Below are 11,589 nucleotides of genomic sequence, written 5' to 3' on the forward strand. Positions count from 1 at the left end.
TCAAAATTGCTTTGATATCATTTTAACAAAATGTCAAGAAATGTTTACACTTTCATTATTGCTTAATTGAAAAATCCAAAAAAAAAAAAAAAGGTTTCCACTATATTTGTTATTTTAATGAAAATTTTTTAAATGTACTTTAAAATGGTTTTGAATGATCTTTTTTGCATATGTGTGTGAACCCCTACGATTATAAAACATATATAGGAGATGGGAAAATGTTGTCTCTCCTAGAATCTTAGGCGTGGGGATGCCTAGGCACTTTAGAATACTGCAGATTTAGTTGTTTTATTTCGTACTTGATTTTGTGTGCAAATATGTCAAATACTAAAAAAAGATTCAATGATGGGACCCAAAAATGGGGTAATGGCATCCACTCAAGATTCTAGAAGTGAGAATAGCTTCGACAATCGAAAGTCTATTCAATATTCAAAGGTTTGATAATTAATAAACATAGGAGGGTTAAAAGTCTTGCTTAATTGAGTTCAAATGAGTAATCAAAGGTTAATTAGGTATTATTCATTATGATGGGTGTGTAGGGGTTGTTGTTACCTTCCCCTTGTGTAACTGTACTCCTAAACCTTACTCTACTTACATGGACCAAGACTATCAATTGTTGACCTAGGTTAGCTTAAAGATTGAGAAACTTGTAAATATTTTGATGAACTAACCACATCTAGAAAAATTAACAAGTTAATGACAACTCTATAAAATATTTTTGAAAATCCAAAATGTTACCTACTTTTTTATTTTATTTTAAATCACAAGCTTGGTCACCATCCAATGTTAGCACGACCCCAAAATGCATTGATAGTGAGCTTCACCAGCTCCCCAGATTATGGGGTTACAACCCAACCTTGAATTTGCTACGAGCTTGTTTTTTCCAATTAAATTCTTATTCAAGTGAACCATTGTGGTGCTATCTTAGTTACAACCCCAAGAGAAGTTTGGTGTTTACAAGTCTATCTTCCATTCATGACTAAGGAAACAAATTTTTCCTTATATGTAGAAACTTAGGCTAGAGGGGATATACGAGGTGGAGAGATCTAGACTTAGCATCATTCAGGAATGCTCTCCCTTCTCTGTCATAAACTAAGGTTAAGGTGATTGAGCACCATTTGAATAAGGTTAGCAGCTTAGTCTTGTTCACCATAAGGAGCTACTTCAAGAGGTGATCCTTTCTTAATCTAAGCCAAGTCCTTATATACTTATTTCCACTAGTAGAGTTTTCTATTACTATGCTGAATTTGATTTTATTTTTGCTTGATATTAATATTTGATGTTTTTATGCAAATATGGCTTCTAAAGTTTGACCTTAACGCCTTCAAGAGGATGAAAAAGGTGAGCTTGAAATCAAAGAAAACAAAATGCCCTACCAATCATCTTGTTAACGCAACTCCCATCCAAGGAGAAAGGTCTCCTCGATTTGCCGCTAACTTGTCAAGAGTTTGAGCGTCTATTATACAAGTAGATATATCTGCCAAGCTCTTCTCCCCCTCATCTTCCCAAATGCCTTTTGCCTAATTTCCTACCTCAGGTGGCATGTTAAGGACCTTCCATACAACGTTCCTCCTAACAATTTAGTGCCCTATGATCCAATGGTTGTGCACTCATTGTCTAAGTACGTTGTGCTTTTCAAGGATTTTCATGAGGTGGAATGCACTCTCCCTGAGGTGCTAGTTGTCTTGGCAATGCACCAAGTTTATGAGGTAACTTTTTTTAAACACTATTGAATCTAACGTTAGTTATTTTGGTTTCTTAACTTATGCTTTTTTTTTCCATTTCCATATGATGATACTTTCCTCAATTATTAGGGAAAAGATGAGAACTGCTCTTTGTAAAGTGGATAAGTATTATAGGAAGTGGAAGGTCGCCAAAAAGCTTTGTGTATGAAAGAAGAAAAGCTTCAAGCCCACCGAATTTGTTACTACAACCTGAATAGTGAGCATATTACTCTGTGTGAACATATCCAAAAGTTGGAGAAAGATTCGGTTGTTGGCTTTAACAAGGTGAAGAGGCTAGAAAAGGAGAAGGCACAAATGGTAAAAACAAAGTAGGCATTAGACTCCTTCAAAGCCCATGGGGACTACCTAAAGTGCTTAATGGACTACGCCTCAACACCTACAAGGTTGCTTTCAAAGATTGCCATGATCAAGTTCCTTCCATGTTCCTTTCCTTGAACTTGGAAGGCATTAGCTCAACTTGCTACGACGAGAGCAATAAAGGTGAAGAAGGTGGAGGCAAAGAGAATGAAAAGGAAGAGTAGTACGTATATTTCTCTGTATCTTTTTACATGTTCAAATGAGGCCTATTTCTCTCCGTCTCTCTCTCTCTCTCTCTCTCTCTCTCTCTCTCTCTCTTAAGGTCATTTTGTAACTTCAATCAATGAAAGAAGCTATTGACCTTACTTCTTTCTATGTGACTTAGTATTATGTGAAATGTGATCTTGGGTCTTTACCTTACTTTGCTCACCTTGAACTTATTTTCTATTGAAGTCTTAATACTTTGTCATTTTTCCAAGTGATTTTTGTTGTCTTTGTAATAACCCGAACCAAGAAAAAAATTAAATAGAAAAAAAAAAGGGAATATAAAGAGAAAGAAAAGAAGGGGAAAAGAAATTTAAAAAGGGCATCAAGTAGGGACTCATCGACAAACTTGTTTTCTTCATCGACGAATGTCCTTCTTGGTCTCGTCGACGAACACACGTGTCTCATTGATGAGGAATTACCAAGAGTAGGGAAAATTCATATTTTTAATAGATCTGTCGACAAACCTGTTGTTCTCGTCGACGAATGTCCTTCTTTGGTTTTTCGACGAACCTTTTAGACTCGTTGATGAACGCCAGATTATAAAAAGGCTCTGGATCCATTTTCAGCGTGAAAAATCTCTCTCCTCTTGCTCTCTCTCTCTAGGGTTCGGCCTTACCACCTTCTCTCTTCGATTCTGGCCTAGATTTAGCATGAATCGACGATCGAAAACCACCACGAGGTTCTTAGGGTGATTCTCTCCAAGTTAGCAGGAGCAGAAACTTGAATTAAAGTTCTTAGGCCCCACTCCAAAATTAGGGCAAGTAGGATATTTTTAATATTAAATTAATTATTGGGAGTGTGCGGGCCTAGGGTATGTTAAATGATAAATATTCTAAGGTTGAACTGATTAAGTTAGGATTTTTGGAATACAGGGTTTCGTTTTTCGTTTGATTTGGGCAGACTTTTGAGGATTAGTTAAGGGGAATAAATTATACCATGCTTTTTATTAAATTTGAATCAGTTATTTTCGAGTATAGGAACCATATAATTATAATATGATTTTCTGAACAATTTAGGCAAATGAAAATAAGGATTTTGATTATAAATCATAATTGGGAAAAAACCGTGTGGCATGAAAATAATCCTTCTTAATTATTTGGTTGTAAATATTGTACGGTTGTGAATACCTTCTGCTTGCTAGTGCTTTCTAGATGTGAGTACAACCTGGTTGTGAATACTGAATGGTTGTGGATGCTGTCTGCTGTGAATACTGCTTGATTGTGAACATTATTTGATGGTGAATATAGGTTAATCTGAATACTGTCTATTGTGAACATAAATGTGCAGTGAGATACGTAGTTGCCCTACATGGGTCACGTACAATGAAATACATAGTTGCCCTACGTGGGCCACGTATGGTATAGCATGTAACTGTCCTATGTGGGCAACGTATTGAGATGGTACGCAGTAGTTCTATATGGGCCATGTACGTAAATGTACAGTGAAATACGTAGCTGCCCTACGTGGGCCACGTATAGTGAAGTACGCAACTATCCTATGTGGGCCACATACTGGGTTGTACGTAGTAGCCCTGTGTGGGCCACGTACTGCAAGGTATGCAGCTGCCCTAGGTGGGCCATGTATTGAGTTCAATGAATTGTATTGTATTCTATGTGAATAAACTGTGGTGTATATGTTGGCAGACTATGTGGAATGATTGATGTGAATGTGTGTGTATACTGGTATGTGAACTTAAATGCATAAATATTTATGGCAAAGTAAATCTCTCCGCCCAAGGGCTTAATGTGAAAGGTGAGTGCCCTGATCATAATCAGTTGTAGCCATACCCGAATCAAAGGGTATGATTACAAATGGTATCAAAGCAGAGGGAAGGTACATCTATGGGCATGTAATCTTCCTAATCCTTAGGAACTTTCACTATAAATATTGGTTTTGTTTGTTTGACTACAGTTTGTATGCGTTTTGCCATTTGTTGTATATTGAAACTCTTCTGGCACACACTGCTATAGTTTATTTCTTTCTTACTAAGAAGTGTCTCACCCCAGCGAATTATTATCTTTTCTGGTCCTTCAAGTGACCAAGCTTAGAAAGCTCCGGGACAAAGTTTAGAATTTTGGTAACTTGTGAGTGGTAGTAAGAAGTAAAATATGTATAATTTTGTTTTAGAATTTCTGGTTATGTAATATATGTGGATGGATACTCCTTTGGGTTGTATATAGTACTCTGATATTTTATTTGTGGTTGTTCATTATTTTCCGTTGCATGAATGGTATCAAAGACAGTGAATGGTCTCATCACACTCTGGGCCCCACCTGGTGGGTTCTAAGCGTGACAAAGTGATATCAGAGTTTTAAGTTATAGATTTTGCAGACTTTAGGAGGATTAATACCAGAGTATAGGTTCAAGTTAGGCTGAGGGTTAAAACGGGTAGATTAAGGTATTGATAGGATTTTGAGTATTGTTTCATAGCTTAGAGGTAGAAATCTCTTAACTGACTTCTATGATTTTTTGAATCAATCGATGGTTTATAAAAACCATGGTAAATCCATCGACAGTGATATTTCCAAGTAGAGAGACTGAAACTTGGAATTAGAACTTGAAGGTTAATATTATTGTGGTTAATTGGGTGTTGGATGTTTATGGAGGATTTGAATATTAATTTGTTTTTTGTTTTATAACTGTGCTAGTTATGTTAAGATGTGGAGATTTTAAACTTGCCTCTGTCCTATTTTTAGGATGGATCCCAGAGGTAAAGACGTGGATGCTAGAGGGGAGAATGAGTTGGGGGCTTCCAGCGGAGATGAAATTGAAACCTCACGACTGTTGTGAGGTATAGTTCAGCAGGTCAAGGAAGAGATGAGGCGGGACCTAGAGGGATCGAGCAACCCATAAGTGAATCAGGGTTGTTCGATCGATCAATTCACCCACCTGAAACCCTCTTCTTTTGCGAGAGGTGCTAACCCAATCATAGCTAAGAATTGGGTGCAGGAGATGGAGAAGATACTGACAGTACTGGATTGCACTGAGAAATAGAAGGTTCTCTTCGCCACTTTCAAACTGACAGGAGAGACCGAGTGGTGGTGGTTGGCAGTGAAGCTATTGGAAAAGCAACAGGCAGCACCTACTATTATGACATGGAAGCATTTCAAGGAGGTCTTCTATGACCGATATTTTTCCACCACCACCAAGAATGCGAAGGCAGAGAAATTCATCAATTTGACTCAGGGGCAACTCACTATGCAGCAGTAGGCTGCTAGGTTCATGGAGCTTTCTCACTTTCCTCCTTTTATGGTCCCATATGAATATAAAAAGGCGAGGTGGTTTGAGAGAGGCTTGAAACAGAGTATCCACGAGCCTGTGGCATGCTTATAGATATAGAGCTTTTCAGAACTGGTGGAGAAAGCCATTGTTGTAGAGTTGACCCTATAGGGAGGTGTAGGGATGTGAGATCAGAGGAAGAGACCCATGTCTCCCAGCTACCATGCTAATGTCAGATGGGGTCCATGGAGGGGAGACAAAGATACTGGGGCTTAGAGGCTAGTTAGTAGTGATCAAAGCCGTCGGGGTGAATGAACACCCTTTTATTGTGCAAGGTGTAATCGGAGGCAATGGGGAGAATGTTGGGGTAGGGGTCCTATGTGTTACCGGTGTGGCAAGTACGACCACATAGATCGAGGTTGTTATGAGCCGCTGGGTCAAAACCAGGGACCACCGAGCAACGCACCAGCTCCAGATCAGAATTAGGGGAATAATATGGTGCCGCGCGGCGGACCAGCGCATGTTTACACACTTACCCTAGCTGGGACAGACACTGCTAGAGACACAGGTAATGTGTTTATGTTTGAGATAAATAATGAGTTTTATTTAATCCCGGGTGATGCAATTGTTCACATGCTAGAATAAATTGAAATGTGTGAAATGCGTGATAGAATATATATTGATTACCAAATTTTGAGGAAGAAATTTTGTAAGGGGGGGAGAATGTAATAACCCAAACCAAGAAAATAAAAATAAATATAAGAAAAAAAGGGAAATAAATAAGGAGAAATAAAAGAAGGGGAAAAGAAATTTAGAAAGGGCACCAGGCAGGGACTCGCTGACAAACTTGTTTTCTTCATCGACGAACACACGTGTCTCGCTGATGAGGAATTACCGAGAGCAAGGAAAATTCAGATTTTTAATAGATTCTTCGACGAACCTGTTGTTCTCATCGACGAATGTCCTTTTTTGGTTCGTTGACGGACCTTTTAGACTCGTCGACGAACGCCAAATTACAAAGAGGCCCTGGATCCATTTTCAGCGTGAAAAATCTCTCTCTTCTCTCTCTCTCTCTCTCTCTCTAGGGTTCAGCCCTACCACCTTCTCTCTTCGATTCTAGCCTAGATTTAACCCGATTCTACAATCAAAAACCAGCACGAGGTTCTAGGGCTGATTCTCTCCAAGTTAGCCAGAGCAGAAACTTGATTTGGAGTTCTTGGGCACTACTCCAAAATGAGGGTAATTAGAATATTTTTAATATTAAATTAATTATTGGGAGTGTGTAGGCCTAGGAGATGTTAAATGATAAATATTCTAGGATTGAACTAATTAAGTTAGGATTTTTGGAATACAGGGTTCCATTTTCTATTTGATTTGGGCAGAATTTCGAGGATCAGGTAAGGGGAATAAATTATACCAGGCTTTTTATTAAATTTGAATTAGTTATTTTTGAGTATAGGAACAATATAATTATAATATGATTTTATGAACAGTTTAGGCAAATGAAAATAATGATTTTGATTATAAATCATAATTGGAAAAAAACCGTGTGGCATAAAAATAATCTTTCTTAATTATATGGTTGTAAATATAGTACAATTGTGTCTGCTTGCTAGTGCTGTCTGGATATGAGTACTAGTTGGTTGTGAATACTAAATGGTTGTGGATGTTGTCTACTTGTGAATACTGCTTGGCCATGAACATTGTTTGATGGTGAATACTGTTTGTTGTGGACATAAACGTGCAGTGAGATACGTAACTGCCTTATGTGGGCCATGTACAATGAAATACATAGTTGCCCTACTTGGGCCACGTATGGTGTAGTATGTAGTTGTCCTATGTGGGCCACGTACTGAGATGGTACATAGTAGTCCTACGTGGGCCACGTAAATGTACAGTGAAATACGTAGCTGCCCTACGTGGGCCACGTATAGTGAAGTACGCAGCTGTCCTATCTGGGCCACGTACTGGGTTGTACACTTTAGCCCTGTGTGGTCCATGTATTGCAAGGTATATAGCTACCCTAGGTGGGCCACGTACTGAGTTCAATAAATTGTATTGTATCCTATGTGAATGAACTATGGTGTATATGTTTGTAGACTATGTGGAATGATTGATGTGAATGCGTGTGTATACTGGTATATGAACTTAAATGCATAAATATTTATGGCAAAGTAAATCTCTCCGCCTAAGGGCTTACAGTGAAAGGTGAGTGCCTTGATCAGTATCAGTTGTAGCCATACCCGAATCAAAGAGTACGATTACAAACAGTATCAGAGCGGAGGGAAGGTACATGTATGGGCGTGTAATCTTCCTAATCCTCAGGAACTTTCGCTATAAATATTGGTTTTTTTTGTGTGACTACAGTCTGTATGCGTTTTGCCATTTGTTGTTGATAAATGGATGAGTTAATTATATATATATATATATATATATATATATATATATATATTGAAACTCTTCTGCCACACACTACTATAGTTTATTTTTTCCTTACTGAGAGGTGTCTCACCCCAACGAATTATTATCTTTTCAGGTCCTTCAGATGACTGAGCTTAGAAAGCTCCAAGACAGGGTTTAGAATTTTGGTAACTTGTGAGTGGTAGTAAGAACTGAAATATGTATAATTTTGTTTTAGAATTTCTAGTTGTGTAATATATGTGGATGGATACTCCTTTGGGTTATATATAGTACTTTGGTATTTTATTTGAGGTTGTTCATTATTTTTCGCTGTGTGAATGGTATCAGAGACAGTGAATGGTCTTATCACACCCTGGGCCCCACCTGGCGGGTTTGGGGTGTGATAGTCTTGGACTATGTTTAGGAGGCTTAACTAATCTTGACCCTCACTTAAGATGTTTTTTGTGCCTTATTAGCTCAATAAGTAGTCTTTTCTGACTCAGGATGTCTTCGTGCCTTTTCAACTTGATAAGGTGACCTTAGTCAACTTGTCGCCCAAATTAGGAGATCATTATGCTTTATTGGCTTACCAAGTGATTTTGGCTACCTTGATCAACTTGGCCTCCACTCGGGTGGTCTTAGTGTCCTTTTTTCTTAATGAGGTTGGTTAACGCAACGATGTTAACATGGTTTGGCACCACGCCTATGTCCACGCCTTGAGACCAACTTAGGGATTCCCCAAATGCACTACGTGATCCTCTTTCCAGCGGAGAAGCCTATTCAAGCAGTTGCTCACAAAGAGCTTTTACAATGGTGCTCACCTAGAGACACCTCACAATGGCTCACAAAGAGCCTTACAATACAAGCAATTTGAAGAGAAGTAGATACAATGAGAAGTGCTCCTCTAAATTTGAATATCCCAATGAAAACCTCACACTATTTCCTCTTTGTCAATACAGTGTAAACAAAAGCAAGAGCAAGAGGGCAAGAGTGTGCACAAATGCACAATGATTGTTCTCAACAACCAAATGAGCTTCACTAATTTGAAATCAATGCATAAGACCTATTTTAAAGGCCAAAGGGGTGAGCTGGGTGCTGGAGAGTTGTTGGGCATTTATTGATATGAGACAAATGAAAACTAGCCGTTCTAGCATATTAAATGTTGTCTGCAGCCCGACGTTCGTCGACGAGGTCACGCCTCTGTCAACGAGTCCTTCAGTTCTTTCATCGACAAAGCCCTGTGTTCGTTGATGAGTCTTTGGTTCTGAATTTTGATAGGTCTCGGTTTCTTTTTGTCGACGAGTACCCTGTGTACATCGATGAAATTTGAACAGACTTCGTCACCGAATCCCCTATATTCATCGACGAAGGTGCTCTGAACTTTTTGGTGTTCTCGGTATATTCTCGTCGATGAGTACCCTATCTACGTTGACGAGGTTCTGTGTTGTTCTCGTCGACGAAACCCCTATGTTCGTCTATGAGGCCTTTTACTTTTCTAAAATTTATTTCAACCAAGTTTGTGTCGAAGTAAAATGTCCTTATCTTTATTTTAGAAATGATCTCTGATCTATTTTAAGATGTCTTAGGTTTAATAAAATATGTTTGAGGGTTTTAGACATCTTGTGTAGTTTTACTTGATTTGTAAAAAAGGTGTGGGACTGTGCCTATATTCTAGTGATATGTATGTGATTTGCCCATCTCTTGCTTGTTCTTTTGAGTCATACCATACACAAAGGATTACAAAATCAATCTCTCTAACTCTCACACTCAATCTAGAGCTTGTGCTTACTATGCAGGATCCATGAACGCTTTGGTAGAGTTCTGGTTATGTCATATGTAGCTCTTTGCTGGTTTGAGACTTGCTTAGCTCTTTATGCTTACTTTGGAGCTGTTTTGTGCAACTGAGCTGGACTAGAGAAAAACTATTAGTAACCTTAAGGAATTGCTAATGGGTTGTTGTCATCAAAATACTGTTGGAGTGAAAGACCCTTAACCACTAGGTCTAACATTCTCCCCCTTTTTGATGATGGTAATCCATTAGTGCCTTTTGAAAAGATGCTCCCCTTTACTATATGTAAATGTTTGGAATTTTAATAGTTCCTCCCCTTTAATGTATGCATTATTTGAACAGAGATTTAATTAAATTGTTGGCAGCATGCCGTTTGTAAATAAAGCATTTTCCATGTTTTTAAACTTGCATGAATCCTATACTTGGCAGTTCAGTATATCAACATTTCAGTATTCCACGCAAGCATTGTTTATCACAAACATTTCTGTACTTTGCATTCAACACAGTTCGTTCTTGATTCATGTTCATCAATCAAAATACATGCAAAGTTATCACTATTACTACTACTATATTATCGCTAAATGTTAAATGTTGTCAGAACGGAAACAATACTACTACATCCGAAACTATTACATCCGAAGGCCTATATCCGACAGTACTACTATATCCAAAACTATTACATCCGAAGGCCTATATCTCCCATTTTGCCATTATTAGAAACTAGGGGGGCGGGGGGGATAGTGCTACTATGGACTAATCCTGCGGGCGATCAAGTCTGCCTAAGAGAGTGGCTAGGGAAGCGTCAATGCAGTCGAAGCATGCACGATTACTATTTTCCTGAAAGGCAAGTGCTGCATCGATGGAGTCAAAATGGGCACGTATACACAGATCAGACTGCGTCATAGCGAGGTGAATGCCATCTAGGTACTCTAAGATAGGATCAACTGAAGGATCCTCAGCTTCTTCGTCCTCCTCCATGGCGGCCTCAACCTCATCAATGGGGGCCTACACTTGCTTGTGGGTTTTGACCCACGTGTTGGTGTTGTCATACTTCTCGAAGTGCATGCGATGCATGGTGGCCTATAGGTATCCTCTAGCGCAGGTCAAATGCAGGGCATCCCGACGTGTATAAGGTCGAAGTGATCAAAGAAGGTCGTGAGGAGACGACCATAGGAAAGGCAACCCCGTTGCCGTTTCAGGCTCTCTTCCATGTTTTGAATTATCACGGTGGGTAAGTTGATGATGCGCCCAACCTAGAGACAATACATACTGAAAATTTCGCCCAGGGTCACCCAATCGCGTCCACCAGTCTGAGGGCAAAAATTATAAGTAATCATATGGTGGAGGACCCGACACTCGACCATGAGGTCCTTGGATTTTGGTCGGGCGATGGGAGGGATACGGAGATTACCGGTGATCAGATTGAGGGTCATATTATAGTCAAACCATTTGAAACGCGTGGGCCATGAGGCTTTGGGGAGGCCTCGAAGAGGGTAGAGGCTACATCCGAGCACTTGAGAGAAGGTGTCTTTGGAAAGAAGAATAACACTGCCTCGCACAGTGGAGTATGCGGCAATGCCGCGATGTAACGAAACAAAGTTGGCGTAAAACTCATGAACAATCTCCTTGTATACGAGCTCCCCCATGTCGAAGAGAGCATCCCACTCAACGGTCTTGATTTTAGAGAGCAAGGTGGGGAAGTGCAGCTGGAGGAAAGGGGATGGCACGATCTTTCCATGGACGATGTGCCGCTTGGCGATATCGTTGTGATATCGATAGGAAGCCTCTACAGACATGAAGCGGGGATCAATGTTAGTGGGAGCCTGCTGGGGTTGAACGGTGGGAGGACGGTGAGAAGACCCCTCGCCGGCC

Source organism: Malania oleifera, chromosome 13, assembly GCF_029873635.1.
Source record: "Malania oleifera isolate guangnan ecotype guangnan chromosome 13, ASM2987363v1, whole genome shotgun sequence".
In the NCBI taxonomy this organism is placed as follows: domain Eukaryota; kingdom Viridiplantae; phylum Streptophyta; class Magnoliopsida; order Santalales; family Ximeniaceae; genus Malania; species Malania oleifera.